This window comes from Physeter macrocephalus, chromosome 14 (assembly GCF_002837175.3).
Source record: "Physeter macrocephalus isolate SW-GA chromosome 14, ASM283717v5, whole genome shotgun sequence".
NCBI lineage: Eukaryota > Metazoa > Chordata > Mammalia > Artiodactyla > Physeteridae > Physeter > Physeter macrocephalus.
This window is the reverse complement of record NC_041227.1, coordinates 47,235,826-47,253,824: the sequence shown is the minus strand read 5'-3', so window position 1 is coordinate 47,253,824 and position 17,999 is coordinate 47,235,826. Positions and strand designations below refer to the sequence as shown.

The following is a 17,999-nucleotide window of genomic DNA, read 5'->3' as shown; positions in this document are numbered from 1 at the left end:
GCCATGGCCGCTGAGCCTGCGCGTCCGGAGCCTGTGCTCCGCAACGGGAGAGGCCACAACAGTGAGAGGCCCGCGTACTAAAAAAAAAAAAAAAAAAAAAAAAAAATTAACAAAAAAAAGCACCCCTCTCAGCTTCCTCCTTTTCTCTATAAAGTAACACTCCTCTCCTTTGTTTTCTGGACTTGCCTATAGTTTTTGCTATAGCATGGTCGTCCTGAATTGTAATTCTTTGCTATTCCTGAATAAACCCGTTTTGCTGGTAAAATAACTGGATGTTCTCAGCAGACTATTACGATCGGTGTTTTGGAGAACAGAAGGGGGGCTCAAGGACAGTGGTCTACTTATGACCAAGAAAAGCTGTGTCTGAGCAGACAGGAAAAAATTACTCTGTGTGGCCCCAATACAGCTGCCCCTTTAAAAGGAGAATTGACAGAAATACAGATTCATTCGTTCATTGAGTGTCCTCCATGTGCCATATACTCTTCTAGAAGCTGGAGATTCACTAGTGAACAAAGCAGACAAAAATCCCTCCAATTGTGGAGCTTACACTTTTAACAGGGAGAGATACAAGATGAGAACACAAGTAAAGTACTGAGCATTTCAGATGGTGCAGTTTAAGTTGGGGCAGAGGGAGGGTTGCCATTTTCACAAGAGTGGCCAGAGAGGGTCTCATTCTGCAGGGTGACTTTTGAGCAAAGCCTGAAGAAGGTGAGAGCACAGACCGTGTACCTGGAGCAGGATGAGGGAAGAGCAAGTAGGAAAGGCAGCCTAGCTGGGGCAGAGTGGCCGAGGGGCGAGGGGTGGGAGGAGAGCGCAGAGAGGTGACTTGGCATTTCTGAGACTGCGGCTTCTGCTTTGGTCTCTCTCAAATTGTCAGTGTATTGATGCTATTTGGAGCCGTGACCCTTGTTGTGACCCCCCAGTGAGCGAACGTAGATAGAGACAAGAAGGCCTCTGGCGGCTTTCCACTGCCGAGGGTTGTGGAGACCTGGCAGTGAGGTTGGAGGAAACCAGCGGAGTATGGGGTCTTGGAGACCAAATGAAGAAAGTGCACCAAGAAAGATGGGTTGAGTAGCCGTCGGCGCTGCTGGTAGGTGATGTGAGATGGGGGCTGGTGTCCTTAACGTCTAGCAACCTGGAGATTGTTGGGGACCCTGAGTTGTGCTGGTGGGAGATGGTAAAAGCACATTGAAATGGCTTTCAGATTGAGCTTTAAACAGCTCAGAGCCCTTTGAGAAGGATTGTGTCTTAGTCGTTTTTGTCCTTGGCTTAAGATACTGTCTTGCAGGTCTGTTCTTGATAAATATGTACTGAAAGAAATGACTCGAGCTCTTAGAAAACACCTGCAAGATGTGCGGAATCCACCCGCCCGCCTGTGCCCTTGAGTACAGCGTTCGCATCCCCATCCTGAGACCCCTGACCTTTATCAAGGAAGCGGCTGCTTCCCTTGTGGTTCATGTCACAGCCAGGAGCTACCTCTGCATTGGTTTTACCCATTTTGGCCTCCCACCTTTGATAAAGAAATCTAGTTTAAAAAAAAAATCAGATCAAGTGAGAAATTCTATCTGATTCCTTTTATTAAGGATTCAGAAACAAGCTATGGCTTATGTGTTTCAACATGCCACTAGTGTTGAACGTCGAGGCTGAATTTATTGGTCGAAGTCTCCCACTATGGATGTGGATTTGTCTGTTTTTTTTTCTGTCAAGTTTTGCTCTATGTGTTTTGAGTCCATAGTTTACATGCATACACATTGAGTTGTTACTTGTTTCTGTGGATTGACCATTTTATTATTATAACATGTCTTTATATCTAATATTACTTTTTGCTTAAAAATCTTTGTCTGATATTGGTATAGCTACCCCAACTTTGTTTTAAGAGTATTTGCATGATTTATGTGTTTTCCAATCTTTTATTTATTTATTGAGATATAGTTGACATACATTCTATTAGTTTCAGGGGTATACCATAACCATTCGATATTTGTATATAGTGTGAAATGGTCACCACAATAAGTCTCGTTAACATCTGTCACCATATGTAGTTACAAAAAAATTTTTTTTCTTGTGAAGAGACTTCAGTCTTTTATTTTCAAATGTTCTATATTCTTTTTTTTTGGCCGCAGTGTGCGGCTTGTGGGATTTCAGTTCCCCGACCAGGCATTGAACTCAGGCCCTCGGCAGTGAGAGTGCAGGGCCCTAACCACTGGACTGCCACAGAATTCTGAAATTTTCTATATTCTTTTTTTTTCTCGATTTTTTTTTATGTGGACCAGTTTTAAAGTCTCTATTGAATTTGTTACAATATTGCTTCTGTTTTATGTTTTTTGGTTTTTTGGCCGTGAAGCATGTGGGATTCCAGCCCCCGACCAGGGATTGAACCCGCACCCCCTGCATTGGAAGGTGAAGTCCCAGCCACTGGACTGCCAGGGAAGTCCCAATTTTCAATATTCTTAAATTTATTTCTCTTATAAGGTGGATATGGATAGTTTTTTAAAAATCCAGATGATCTACTTTTTAAAAAATATTGATTGATTGATTGATTGATTTTTGGCTGCGTTGGGTCTCTGTTGCTGTGCACGGGCTTTCTCTAGTTGCGGCGAGCGGGGGCTACACTTCGTTGCGGTGCGTGGGCTTCTCACTGCGGTGCCTTCTCTTGTTGCGGGGCACAGGCTCTAGGTGCGCAGGCTTCAGTAGTTGTGGCTCACGGGCTCAGTAGTTGTGGTGCACGGGCTTAGTTGCTCTGCGGCATGTGGGGTCTTTCCAGACCAGGGCTCCAACCCGTGTCCCCTGCATTGGCAGGCGGATTCTTAACCACAGTGCCACCAGGGAAGCCCTGTACTACTACTATTTAAGTGGTCCCTCTAGAGATTACAGCATGCATCCCTGACCTATTCAAGTGTAAGTTGGTTCTTTTGTCACTTACCAGAAAATGTAAAGACTAAAGGTTAAACTAACACAAGTTATTTACTCCCCCATTGCTTTTTATACAGTTGTTGTTTATTTTTTTTGTATGTGTATGTATGTATGTATGTATGTACGTATGTATTTATCTATTTATTTGGCTGCGTCGGGTCTTGGTTGCAGCACGTGGGATCTTTGTTGAGGCGTGCAGGATCTTTCATTGCGGCGCGCGGGCTCAGTAGTTGTGGTGCGGGCTTAGTTGCCTGCGGCATGTGGGATCTTAGTCTTACAGCTGCACCGTCCAAGGTAATTTGTCATTTTTTGGTGCCACCGTTAAGATTTTCTTCTGTGTCTTTGGTAAAACTACTGAAGTTTTACTATCATGTCTGTTTATCTGGTTTGGGGTTTGAAGTACTTTTTGAATCTCTGGCTTGATGATTTTCTTGAATTTTGGGAAGTTCTCAGTTATTAGCTCTTCAAATATTGCTTCTGCTGTATTCTCTCTTTCTCCTCTCCTTCTGGGATTCCAGTGACTCATGTGTCAGACCTTTCTTCTTTTTAAGTCTTTTCAGTAGTTTCTGTCCTTACCATGCTTCAGAATGTATATTTTCCAGACCTATGTACCATTCACTAATTTCTCTTCAGTTGTGTGTAGTCTACTGTTATGTCTGTGGAGTTAACTTCATTTGTTATATTTTTCAGTTTTAGTGTTCATTTGATTTTTTTTTTTTAATATTCAGTCCCCTGCTCAAACTCTCCAGCTTGTCTTAACTTACTGAACACATTAATCACATATATTTTAATGTCCTGTAATTTTAAAATTGGGGTGTTTTGTGGTTCTGTTTCTGTTGTCTGTTTTTCTCTTGTTCTTGAGTCAGTTGGTCCCATCTCTTAGTATGCTGGGCAGTTTTTATTGAACACCAGAAATTGTATATGAAAAATTCAGAGATCGTTTGAAGTTCCTGATCGTAATTTTCTCCAATGAGGGCTTATTTTTGCTTCTGACTGGCCTTTAGTGTGGGGACCTCACGCTTTACTCCAGCCAGGAACCAATCTGATTTGAACACAAGACTTCAGTCTTTGGGCAGGCTGGTCTATTTCAGGTTTATCCCTTCTCCTAGGATATAGCCCATTGGGGTCCCAACTGAAGGCCTGGGGTCTTCACCAGGGCCCACATCTTTGGTGCAGTTGGAACACCCACTTAAGAATTCTGGAAGTTTTCACATTCTCAGCTTGGAAGTCATTGCTTGAGAACCTCAAGGAGAAAAGTGGGACTGTATGTTTGACTTGCCTGTCTGTCTTCCTTTTTTCTCTCATGCTTTGGCCCCTTAAGAGATCTCATTTCCTTGGTAGCTATCTTGTGCCTTAAAACAGATGAAAACATTTCTGTTTTCTTTCTTTTTTTTATAAAAAAGTATCAAATTTATTTCAATATCTAGTTTCATTTTTAAGTTAAAGCTTTTAGACAATTTTTTTGTAATTTAAGATTCATTATCGGAGGTGAGGAAAATGTTAAAAAGCTATTAATTACTGACAAATAAAATTATTAACCATGCGTTTATAAAAGACATGTTAAAGAGTAAAAAGTTCCAGTTACACTACTTAACTGAAGGAAATATCTTCAACCCTTTATTTCTAATTATAACACGTTCTCATTTTGACATAATTTACACCTTTTTCACCCAATTAATACTATGCTAAACAAAATTTTTCCAACTGTTAAGCTTTTCTTTACCATTTATGAAATATGACTTAACTGTTACTCTTTAAAAGTTCCTTAAAAGAAATTTGAAATTTTAATTTTCACCATGAACCTGTTTGATCAAAAAAGTAAAGGACATCACTACCACATGAATTAAAAGAATGGAATAGAAAACAAAAGTGGTATTATATAATCAGCAAATTATTTGATAAGACATTTTAAGTATTTCACATTTCTACTTAGCACAAGTGAGAATTAACTGGTTCTACAAGGCTTGGCAATTTTACTCCAAGCTTTAAATCAGTGTTACTCTACTCAAGTCATCACTAAGAAAATGGCAGTGTTCATAAGTACAAAACTTGTTTTATCCAGTAAGTGGTATTCTACATAGTCAAGATAATAAGAGAATTCTTTATAAAAATTAGATTTTAAAAAATGCAGAATGTCTGGTAATTACCAGTATCTCAAAAGCTAAAATGAGAAAAATACAGAAAATAGAAGTACTCGTTGAATAACATTATTTTGCTTTGAGGAAGCCAGAAATGATTTTATTCCAAGAAATAAGTAATAATGATAAAAGATGTGATTAATACACTGTATCTCTTTTAAGCCAAAGCACACTTTTCACCTCAGGACAATTCTGATTTTTTACATTCTTGATCACCTTTGTCCAGAACAGGACCCCATTTTAAGCCATTATTTGAATAGAGTCCATAATCTAAAGCCATTTTTCTCCACAGGATGTTTTCACTTTAGTACATATGCTGCAAAAAGGCAAATGACTAAATCAGTTATAAAGAATTTGTAGCATAATAAATGCCAATTTACAGTAACTGTCAACAGACTTCTACACCGAAGCCTGAAAGTTGCTACAGTACAGGTGAGAACTAACATGATTCTTCCATATGCTCAGACTTAGTTTACTAAATAATACTGTCATAAGATTGGAAAAGAAACCTTAATGGGTCCTTCCAAAGCTGCATAATTTTCCAGACAATTTTCCTCTGGTTGCAGAGCCTGTTCATTCTTTCAGTCCTTTTTTAGTCCTTTAGCTTTTGCAGTATTTTCTTGACTTTTTTGTTTCTTCTTTTGCTCCTTTTCCCTGGCCTCAATCATCTTGGCCAGTTTCTAAGACAGTACAGCACTTGCTAGAAACAATGGAGTTAGGGCCAAAATAACTGTTGTAAGGAAGCCATATGGGTCCTTTGCAGCCCATTCCACAATATACTCAGCCCAAGCCTTTATATCAAACATCTTTGTAGAGGCCTTATGCTTGAGTAGTGATCTCTAATTTTGTCCTGGGATTATTAGCCAATCACAATTTCAAATGACCCTTGGTTGGTTGTCTTCTTTAGCTCTACCATACACTTCTGAGAGAATGCTTAAATTCTATATACTTGGGCCGTTGGCGCGGTGGCCACCTCTGCTGGGCACGGGGGCAAAACCGTGGCAGTGGCTGCCACCAGCCTCCCCTGCATCGCGCCCGGCACGGTGGGCTCGGACCCTCACTTCCAGCTCTCTGTTTTTCTAATTGTCCTTGCAGGTGGTGAGGTGTGCAACAAGCAAGTCCGCCTTGCACACCAAAATCCAAGGCTCACTTTATTTTATATATCAGCTGTTTACTTAGAGCTTGATTTAGATGAACGCTTATATTAGGTAGTTCTGTTGTGTGGCTTTAAAAGTCAGAAAAGTCTGTGAAGAGAAGAGTCCTGATAGGCATCCCTGTTTCTCTGGACCTGCCTTAAGCTGCCTCTGGCAGAGAGGCTGTCCCGCCTTGTGGAAATCAGAGTAAATGCTCCATGGGTTATACAACTCAAACGTTCTTCAAGGTCCAGACACCCACCCCATTCACCCTCTCAATACTGTCTAAAGGTAAATAATCTGAATAATTGTGTGTCCTTCCAAAGCGTCTTTATAAACATATAGAAATTAATATGAACATATTCTTATATTTTTAATGCTTAATACATTTTAAAGTAGGAATTTTCTTTTGAGAAATGGACGTGACCTAAAAAATTAGGTCCATCACACAGAATGTGGTATTCATTGAGTATAAACTCTAGACCTATTGCATATGTATTCGTTTTTCAGGTGTAAAATGAATTTACTAATCACTGTAAACAAATTTAGAGTTTTCTTTTGTTTGGATTTTTTTTTTTTTTGCAGTACGCGGGCCTCTCACTGTTGTGGCCTCTCCCGTTGCGGAGCACAGGCTCCGGACGCGCAGGCTCAGCCGCCATGGCTCACGGGTCCAGCCGCTCCGCGGCATGCGGGATCCTCCCTGACTGGGGCACGAACCCGCGTTGCCTGCATCGGCAGGCGGACTCTCAACCACTGCGCCACCAGGGAAGCCCTGTTTGGATTTTTATTGCTTGTATCCATCTGAGTGTTGTTGCCCTGTTCCCCATGTGACAAAGGTGGCTGGGTGGATTAGTGGCCAAGTTCACTGTTGGGGAAGAGTGTGAACGTAACTAACTGGCCTGAATGAGAAACAGACTCAGGGCTCTGGTGGATAGAGCGTTACCCAGCACAAACGCCAGACGGGTTCAGCCCCACATGCCGTGTGTGCACAGGATACGTGCACCTGCCATAGCATGAGTTGCTGTGCTCAGCATTCGCTCTGCAGCACAGCAGGCCCACGTTTGAGCCCACGTCGCCAGCACTGTTGCTGGGGGCGGAAAACAGGCCCGCAGGTATACCTGTGCTGGAGCCCTCCCGCCCCCACTGGGGGTTCCGGTCCTCTGCTGGTCTTGGATTCCCAGCCATGTGGCTGTGCTCCACCCTCAAGGCAGCCTCCGAGGGCCACAGGTGTGGAAACTGCAGTGTTGAAGGGGCCTGATGAGGCCTGGCGCTGTGCCCTGAGGTGGCAGCCTGAGCCCGGGTTAGGCCAGTGACAGAGAATGCTTTTAGACATCCTAGCATTGAAGGAATGTCAGACTTGCCCCTTGGTTCTTTGAAATTTGGTTCGCTTTGGAATGTAAAGTTTTGTGGTGCCGCCTGCAGTTGTGCTGGAGATAACATAAAGATAAACATTTCCATGGTGAACAAAGACTGGCAAATAAGAGCAGCCCAGGCCTTTTGTTTTCACAGGGTCCACCCTATGTACATATGGAAACAGTGGATGTATCTTACCTAGTTGGGCTTTCTCATAAGGTGGTCAGCATAAGTTCATTTGGATACAGTGAACGTCCTTTAAAAAGAAAATCCTGGGCTTCCCTGGTGGCGCAGTGGTTGCGCGTCCGCCTGCCGATGCAGGGGAACCGGGTTCGCGCCCCGGTCTGGGAGGATCCCACATGCCGCGGAGCGGCTGGGCCCGTGAGCCATGGCCGCTGAGCCTGCGCGTCCGGAGCCTGTGCTCCGCAACGGGAGAGGCCACAACAGAGGGAGGCCCGCATACCACAAAAAAAAAAAAAAAATTAAAAAAAAAGAAAATCCTTTTGAAACATTGTGAAAGAAAGCTTCATAAGCAGAAAAATCAAATAACTTATAAAAGCAAAGTACCCGAAGATCTGTGTTTCTCCCTAAGGTTTTCACTTTCTGGATAGACGTCTATGTGCTGCGTCAAGGAAAGCAGACACGGGTGTCCTGTTAGCTTAGAGAAGGGTTGAGGATTACATGGTGATGTTACAAGATGAAAAGGGTGACCCGAGGCTTGGAGTTTCTGATTTCTGAATTACTTCAAGGGAACAAATCATACTGTTATATGAACAGAATTTTGACTTTGACTACTAGATTCATAAGTGTATGTTTTAAAATTTTTAATAAGCCACGTTTTGAAGGTCACCGATTTGTTCTTGTAGCTTCAGCCCCAAGAACTTGTCTCCTTAGCAGAGTTCTGTGGGATCTCAGGGTTGCAGCCCTCAGCCTCCCGCCTCGCTTCAGGTTATTGACTGATGACTGATTCAGACCTGTGTTAAAGAGGTGATGGGTCTGCCATGGGATCTGCTGCTTTGAAATCAGCAAAGACCCATGTCTAGAGTGTCTGGCTCAGTTTGAAAGACCTCAGGGGACAGGCATAGATAGCATCTCTGTAAATTACTCTGAATTGCCTGCAATTTGTTGGGAGTTGCCACTTCTAAATGTTTATTGTGACTGTGAGTGCGTGAAGTGTGATTGGCACTTCTTTGGAACTGGTAAGTTCCTTGGAGCTTGTTTTTGAGTGGTCAAAGCTGGAGGGAGGGGCTGAAGTCTCCAGGGGAGGGTAGTGCCGTATGCAGGCTGACCCCCATCATTGAAACGAGAATGATTTATTAAAAATCATGGTGACAGATTCTGTGAAACATTTTTTGTTCCACTTTAAAAAAATATATTTATTTATTTATTTTTGGCTGCGTTGGGTCTTCGTTTCTGTGCGAGGGCTTTCTCCAGTTGCGGCGAGTGGGGGCCACTCTTCATCATGGTGCGCGGGCCCCTCACTATCGCGGCCTCCCTTGTTGCGGAGCACAGGCTCCAGACACGCAGTCTCAGTAGTTGTGGCTCACGGGCCCAGTTGCTCCGCGGCATGTGGGATCTTCCCAGACCAGGGCTCGAACCCTTGTCCCCTGCATTGGCAGGCAGACTGTCAACCACTGCGCCACCAGGGAAGCCCTGTTCCACTTTTTAACACTACCACATAAACTTCCTCTTCATCAAATCCATGTAACCTAAAAATCTGATGTGAAACATTTGTGTAAGTCCAGGTCCTGAAGATATTTCTGCTGACATTTGAGAAACCGGTTGTGAGCAGAGAAAAGCTGATTCAAATTTGCAGTGTTTACACTAAGCAGAGAGGAACGGGGTTTCTGGTTTGGTTGTCACCATGTTTGAGCTCTCGTTGGCAAGGTCCACATGTGACTTCTGTATGGCGCTTTATAATTTTCAAAGTGGTCTTCATATATACTGTTCCATAGATACCAACAATTGCTCTGCAGCAATAAACATCCAGGGACGTGTTATTATCAAAGTTATATAAGAAATATATTTGGTGCTGGAAAATTGAAAAATACAGATAAGTGAAAAACGATCTGATACCCCACTGCTCAGAGGTAGCACTGTTCTATGTGGATCCCTCTGGAGTCTTCTTGACACATGTATAATCTTTTCCCTGGGAAGATGGGCTCCATAATCCACCTCACCCACAATGTGAATTTTCAACAGTTATTATAAAGAGTTACTGGTTTGCGTAGCATAGCTACATAAAAGATTTGTGGCAAAGAGGAAATTATAACAGGTGGATCCCCCCATCCCAGCTTTCTCCTCTGTGAATCTTTCAAGTCAGGAGTGCTTGGCCTCCCTTGAGTATGATGTTCTTCTGACTTCAGAGCCTTGAATATGCTTCGTTAAGCATCGTACAGGAAGTTAGGTGGAGTTGTGGGGTTTGACTGTGACCTGCAGCCTTTACCACACAGCCTTGTCCTGTTCCTTGTGTGGGGCACCGTGCAGGACAGCATGGGGACCCATCTGAGTTGAGGGCCTTCTGCATAGTCTGGCCCTCGGCATTGCCTTGTGTATGCTGTTCTGTAGGATGCTTGGACTCCTTTCAAAGAGGCGACCCTTGTCGGTCCACTTTGCAGGGGAGGAACCTGCCCAAGGTTAGTAGCTGGTGAGTGGTGGTGAGGGCAGATTGGGCCCTGGCAGTCCAGTGGTTAAGACATGGGCTGTCACTGCCCAAGGCCCGGGTTCGATCCCTGGTCTGGGAACTAAGATCCCGTGAGCCACGTGGCATGGGAAAAAAAAGGTGGACTTACAAGTGAAATGAGGAAGTGTCCTCGCCATCTGTGCCTTTGTCTTCGTCGTTTTTCTGTGGTTTTGAGGGCGCTGTAATGTGAGAAGATGCGCTTTGGGGCAAGTGGCCTTGATCGGGAGCCGCCCTGTCTGCCTTCCTCCTGACGGGTGGGATCGGACGCAGGGCGAGCCCCGCATGTCTGTTGGGGTCTGGGTGGGAGCTCCTCCCTCAGTGCTGGGCTCCCTGAGGGTGGCAGGGAGAGAGCTCTGGTCTGGGTGCTCTCCCCCCACGTCATTCTATGGACTGCACTCTCTGCCGCTGGAGCTGGTGCAGTGAAGGGTGGGCTCTGGCCTTGGCCCGCTGTGGAGCTGTGCAGCCCCAGAGGAGAGTGGTTGCCGGGCGGTGGAGGGCGCGCTTCAGCACCCCAATCCTCAGGCAGCACTCGGCATGAGAGGGCCGACGTGCGTGGACTGCAGAATCCATGTGCCAGCAGGAAAAGCAGACGAGAGGGGGCGTGTGCTCCTGTGTGAGATTCTAGAGAACACAGTGATGGGTGGGGGTGGGGCTGGACAGGGGATCGGAAGGGGCACAAGGAAACTGGGGTTGTGGACGCGTTCATCCTCTCGGTCACGGTGGCGGCCGCACAGGGTGGACGCGTGTCGGAAGCCCTCACACCGCGCTCTGTAATTGTGTGCAAGACATCATGTGCCTTCTCTCAGGGACCCAGGGTTTTAGGAGCACAGGGGACGCAGCGTCCGTGTTCCTGCAGGCCGGCCGAGCAGACCAGATGGCAGCTCCCCTCATCCTCTGAAATGGGGATGATAAACCCCGCTGTTCACAGGGGTGTACCTTTAACCTTTCTTATGTTTGAATATACAAATGAATTACGTATTCTAAAAGTTAAATCCTCGAGTTTGCTTAGAGAGAGAGAAGCTCTCTGTCAGAAGCAGCGTGGGGAAGGTCAGCCATGTTCTCTTACACTCATTCAGCATCGTTGTGGTTCCTGCCCATGAATTCCGTAACTATACTATTTTCTGTGGGTTTAAAAACAGAGAACAGGAACCAGAGCCCACCTCTCCTGATGCTTTTCCTGGGCAGCAAGACTCTGCCCTCCTGCTCATAGGACGAGGCCGCCCGCTCCCACTTAGCAATTTGCGTGGGCCTGTGGGGCTCATTCTGGGTCTGCTCTCCTCGGTTTACAGGTGTGGAAGCCAGGCGTGGTCACAGAACCAGCCGAAGGCGGAATGGGGCCGGTTCCTGCTGACGACAGGCAGGTGGGTCCGGCAGGTGGGGCGAGCTCACCAAGGCCTAGCCCAAGCCGCAGCTCTCCTCACGCCACATCTGTGAGTGAGGGGGTGAGCGTGGGCCAGACCTTGAGACAAGAGGTTTCTGGATTTTCTTGCACCTTGAAGAGTTGATGGAGACCCCAGAGAAGGAAGCAACACTGCCCCCTCTGCTCCCCTAAACAGAGGAAGGCGGGATTCCTATTTCCAGAGTCAGGGTCTTCTGACCAGCCCTTCAGTTGGAAACAACTGCGGAGTCTGGATGAATTACGTAGCACTATTGGAGGCACTGCAGTGTAGGAATTAAGATACGTGGCAGCTGTGGCCTGTGGGCTGGGGAGAGGCAGGTGGAGGCCTAGACCTGCCCGGGAGGAAGGGCCAAGGCACGAGTGGGCTTCAGCCTCTGCTCACTGAGGACCTGTGCTGCGGTTCCCGTGGTAACCGATGCGTGCACGGTGGATGGTCTCTTCAGGGAAGAGAGTGGCATCGGCAGGGTGGGGACCCTGGGCAGCGCGGCAGTCCCCTCCCTCCATCACACTTCCGCCCTTCTAGGTCCCCTGGCCTCAGACCCTGAAGTGTCCGTGGCCCGGAGGGTTTTGAGCTCCCAGGTGCTGCAGGGCTGCACGTGCAGAGATGGAGCAGGGTGAGCGTGGCGAGGGGTGCAGGGCCGAGGCAGCAGCGCATGTTTGCCTTAAAGACCAGGTGGCTGCGCCACCAACTGCCTCCCCGTGGGCAGGAGGAAAGCACGTTTTCCTTAATGCCGAGGACCACGAGTGTGTGCACGGATAGATATGCTGTTTCAGCAGGTGGTATGCCGGTCACATTTCGGATGGTTTGTTTCGTCCAGAAGGTGTGACCTTGAATCAGTTAAAGGCCTTGATGGAGGAAGTGCTCTCAGGAGTGGACTTGCTGTCCCTTTGGGGTAGTGATTCTGGCCACGTGGCAAGCCTCCCACCCAACAGCTCCCACTGCAGGCCTCTATGAGGCTTGAGGTGTGCAGTGGTGCATCCCCCAACACCTCCGTGTGAGCAGGGGCCCCCACAGTGCCCAGGCCAGCCCCCCGCACGCAGATGTGGGCCTGGGACATGGTGAGGCTTGAGCTCAGTGAGGAGTAGGTGTGTTGGGTGAAGATGGGTGTGACTTCCTGGGGGTTGGGCCCTGCCAGTTCCAGCACGTGTGGCACTGAGCAGAGGATTGTGGGTTGAGACACGAGGCTGCCATGGTCGGAAACGACTCCAGCATCCAGAGTCAGGAAGTGGGTGGCAGGGTGCTGGGTACGGAGGCCGGGAGGGCTCCCAGGGCTGTGCTGAGGCCCACTATTGAGTGGGCCTCATGTCTGACCGGTTGGGGAAGCCACGTAGGCTCCGTCTTTCCTCTGGTCTCTGTTTATTTTCTTTGTCTGAAATGACCTTAATCATTGTTCACATCCCTGCCCTGTCCCACACTGTTTCGTTGGCTGTGTTCCCAGCGGTACCTGGCACGGAGACAAGTGCCTTTCCTGCTTAACCTCAGGTTGTAGCTGGGCCATGTCCCCACGTCGGCAAGTGAATGCATCGCGTGCCAGGAGCCATTCCGAAGCTGCCACCTGCCGGAGGAGAGATGGGCACCGCACAGCACAGTTAGCAACTCCGTGTGGGCCAAGGCCCAGTGACTAGCAAGGACCAGTGTCCCACAGGCAGATTTGGGATTTTAGGGGCCAGTAGAATCACAAGTAAAATTCTAGGAGGCTACTGCCTCCTAGAGGCTACTGCACTTGTATGTGGCCAAATTACAACATTAAAAAAAGCAAACTGCACCTTATTGGCCCCTCAGAGACCTCCCACCTTGCTTAGGAGAGAGTTAGGGAGTGGAGTATCTGGTCTCCGGCGTTTCCTCCAGACCAACGTGAAGGCGAGCGGCACAGGGACTCTCTCACGCGGCAACCAAAAGCCTTGCTTCTCAAATTGGGCTTGTGAAGCTGCTGCAGGACGGGAACCTGAGTGTTTCTGGAATGCTCAGCGGACTTGGTAAGCCACTTAAGGCATTACTTTTATGCCAGAACAAGCAGGAGCATAACGTGAAGCATAATGTATGTGCCTGAATTTCTGAGTAAAAAATCACAAGACTTCTGCTGAAGGATGCTGACCAAGGTGGAGAAGTGATTCCATGAGGTGTCACCCGCTGGGCTCTGCGGGGCTGTGTGGGGTGAGCACTCAGGCTGGGCTGCAGGTGGTGGGGCCGGCAGAGAGGTCTGATCGACATTCCTCCCGGCAGTGGTGCAAGTTAGGAATCCTCTTTCATCCAGAGGATTTCCAGGGGGTAGGAGGTCTCCCATTAAATGGAGGAATCACACTTATAGTATTGGACAACCACACAGTTCAGGGCAAACTGCTGAGAATAGCTAGAAACGCTGGGAACTGGTTTTCTTTTTAATCAGATTGAAGCCTTTGGAGAGCTAACCAAGCAGGAAGGAATGGCAGCCCCATCGGAGAAGGGAGCCCAGGGAGACAGTCTGGAAAGTGTGGCTGGTCCTTGGGCTCCAGGGGACTGGGGCCTGCCTGGGAGGAAGGTGCCCCACACGTGGGTCGGGATCCCCCCGCCACCCTCTGAGAGCCTGCAGCCCAGCCCGGACTCTCTCAGTTCCTGACTTTGGATTAAGGTGGCTGCATTCCTAGTGCCCCAGCCACAGGCCAGGGTAAAATGCATACGCTGTGGGGAAGAAAGCGTCATCCCAGGCGGCCAGTTTAGAAAGATTTTCACACAGTGTCTGGCTTTCCATCCAGAATAACCAGGTACTGAATGAAAAATAATCAGGCACTCAAGAATACAAGACAATGTGATAAAAAATGCGGAGGAGGAAGCCTTGGGGATCTAGGTAAGGAGGTTTACGGATACCTCCTTGGTGGAAATCTGTCAGGGCTGGGGCTGGGAGTGGGGGAGTGTTCTCAGACAAACTCTGGGCTCTGGGAAGAGCAGAGCTGGAAGGAATCGATGATAATCCACTGGATAAAATAACAATCCACTCGGTTACATAGGACGCCAACTGATAAATACAGATCAAGTGATGGGTGGGAACAGGATTTGTGTATAATCTCAAAGTATCTCCGCCACAAATTACCTCTTAATTACAAAGGAAAAGTAATAAATTTAGAGTGGAAACACTTGGCGGGCACTGGGTTTGCCACCGATATTGGGACCAACCGGCATGGTGTTTTTCTTTTTTTCTTTTTTTATAAATTTATTTTATTTATTTTTATTTTTGGCCGCGTTGGGTCTTCATTGCTGCGTACGGGCTTTCTCTAGTTGCGGCAAGCGGGGGCTACTGTTTGTTGCACTGCGCGGGCTTTTCATTGTGGTGGCTTCTCTTGTTGCGGGGCACGAGCCCTAGGCGCGTGGGCTTCAGTAGTTGTGGCACACGGGCTCAGTAGCTGTGGCGCAGGGGCTTAGTTGCTCTGCAGCATGTGGGATCTTCCTGGATCAGGGATCGAACTCGTGTCCCCTGCATTGGCAGGCAGATTCTTAACCACTGTGCCACCAGGGAAGTCCCGTGGTTTTCCTTGAGGTGATATAGCATTGCTTCTGTGACGTTCTGCCAGAAATGTTAGATGCAGATCTCACGTGAGACATTCTGTGGAACGACTGGCCCAGGCTCTTGAGAATGTCACTTCGGGAAGGGGGTGGACTAGGAGCCAGGTTGAAGGCGGCTGAAGACACGACAGTCAGTGTGTGGCTGTGGCCTGCATCTTGGAACATAGGAATAGCTCTAGAGGCCACTCCTGGGACAGTGGACGGGGTCTGAGCTCGACCTCCATGTCAGGGTTGCACTGCCTGCTGTTTTTGGTCTGTGGTGTGTCTGTCCGCTGTGCGTCCCAGGTGTGGGTTGATGTGGCACTCTGGCCTCAGGCGCTGGGCCTGGAGGAGAGCCTGCCTGGGGCGGGTGTGGCAGGGGGGCAGCAACAGGGCGGGTGGGTGGGGCTGGCACCACCTCACCTTCCCAGGAGCTGCGGGAGGTGGAGAGGTAGATGATGAGGAGTGACATTTCAAAGTGCCTGGGTGTACAGACGTCTCTTAAGACCCTGCTTTCAATTCCTTTGGCTATATGCGAAGAAGGGAAATTGCTGAATCATATGGTGACTCTTTTAATTTTTAGGAACTGCCACACTGTTCCACAGAGACTGTACCATTTTACATTCCCACCAAAAGCTTACAAAGTTCCCTAGAAACAGAAAATTATTACCAACCAGAATTCCAACCCAGTAAAAATACCCTTCAGGAATAAAGGGGAAATTAGGACAGTTTCAGACCAACAAACACCAAGTTGTCAGCCGCAGCCCCTTCACTAAAGGACATACTTAAGGGTGTTCTTCAGGCAGAAAGAAAATGCTCTCAGGTGGAAACACCCAATGCAGGAAGGAAAGGGCAAGTATGTGGGTAACTCTAGGTGACTGCTGGCGGGATGAAATAATACTGATGATGTGTTGTGGGATTTAAGACATTACACTGAATTAAAATCCAGGATAACAACAGCACATGAGTGTGTGTGGGAGGTGAATGGAGTTAATTATTTTGGGGGGGCATGCGGGATCTTAGTCCCCGGACCAGGGATCAAACCCATGCCCCCTGCAGTGGAAGCTCGGAGTCTTAACCACTGGTCTGTCCCTAGAGGAGTTAATTCTGACCATGTGTTGCCTGGGAACAGGTAAAATGCAGTTAATTGGACCTTGATGCATCAAGGGTACCTATTATAATCTCTAAAGGAACCACTGAAAGAATAGTAAAAGGCTTACTTTGTTAGAGGGAGGAGATGGAAAATAAAAAATATTCCAAAAGAAGACAAGAAAGAACAAAAGAAGATAGAACAGCTGTGACAAACAGAAAGCAAACAATGAGCTGGTGGATCCACTCTCTGTAACCACACTGAATGCAGCAGGACCAAAGGAATCAATTAAAAGGAAAAATGGTCAAACTGGAACTTGAAAAGGCTAGCTGCTTACAAAGGACATACAAAAGTAAAAGGATCTAGGAGGGTTGAGTGTGAAAGGATGGAAAGCAAAATCCTGCCAGCAGCAACCCCAGAGAGCAGGCGACGGGGAGGCCGGACGGTCCCCGGCGGGCTTTTATTCTGAGGACTGGAAACTACAGAGAGCTTGGAGGTTTCCCTGGATGCCGCATCTGGGTTCTGGTTTCTGGCCGTCTTGTGGGGAAGCAGCCCAGCGTCCCCCAAGTGACATTTCCCATAACTTCCTCTGTCGCGCGGCAGCCTGCAGCGCCTCTCTCCTGAGAGCCAGCCTTCCTGTCCATGGTCAGCACCTCGCTGGTCTCCCTCCTTTCTGTTCTCTCTCGACAGCCCTTTGCTTCCCTTTGTGTCTGGACTGGGAGCTGTGTACATAGTGGGGTTTGCTCTGTACTGGAGGCCGTGGAAAGGATCCATGTTTTTCCTGCTTATCGCCTTAAAGCTGGTTTTTCTATACGCCTGAAAGACATGCCTGGGACCTGTCAGAGGAGGGAGCAGACAGCCCTGGTGCCTTGGCATCGCAGGCTTGGTCCTGCCCTCGTGGGTGTGCGGGGTGCTGGCCGCGATGTGACGGGGACACTGAAGAGCAGCTTAGCGCTCCCTGTGATCTGAGTTCCAGTACAGTGGCTGTTAATGGTGACAGCATTGGCGGTTTTGCTTTTAAAGACCCAGAGGAATAGCAGTGTCCCTGAGAAAGAGCGTGACGTTGCAGACGTCTGCTCCATGTCAGCGTAAACATAGGGCCAGGTGCGGGTCCCCGTCTGTGAAGGTGTCCCCATCCCTTCCCATAAGCCTCTGTGGCGCTGCCGCTGCCCTCATTTGGCCGGAACATGTTAGTGGGCTCCAGGGATGCCCTCAGGCTGCCGTGGGTGGGTCAAAAGGACCCTGGTGCGTGGTGACTGACCATCTGCAGTGTCCCCCTGTGGTGTGGGGATGATAAGCACCTGATCCTGAGCTGGCGGGCGAGTCGTGTGCCACATCACCGTCCACTGCTGTGGCCTCAGTGGCAGAACAGGTGGGGTGCCGTGGCTGCACTATTTGTGCTTGTGGCCCCTGGGGAGGTGGGCTGCTCCTCTCCAGCTGCGCTGCCCAGCCTGGCCCACGTGTGCTGCATGACAGGCATCCAAGATGGAGAGGTGCCTGGTCCACCGTCTCATTAAAGTGCCTTTTCCTGAGTGTGTGCACAGCACAAACCAGGGCTTCCAGAGGTTCTGTTCTTCCGGTGGTGGGCGTCCACTTGGGGCTCTGTCAACTTAGAAGCGTTGTGGTCCCTTCTCCTCCCGCATTGAGGACACAAGTCCAGGGGGCGAGGTGACTCCTACCACGTCCCTGGAGTCAGTGCAGCTGCTGTTCACGAGCGCCCTGACCAGAGCGAGGCTGGAGCCAGGGGCGTTTGCACGGGCTCGATGGGCCCCC

General features: G+C 48.3%; 1 pseudogene; it reads right to left on the bottom strand.

Annotated features, from left to right (window-relative positions):
- Positions 1-5,389: 5,389 nt before the first annotated feature.
- LOC102985995 (small integral membrane protein 15-like) lies at positions 5,390-6,449 on the bottom strand (annotated as a pseudogene).
- Positions 6,450-17,999: the final 11,550 nt, after the last annotated feature.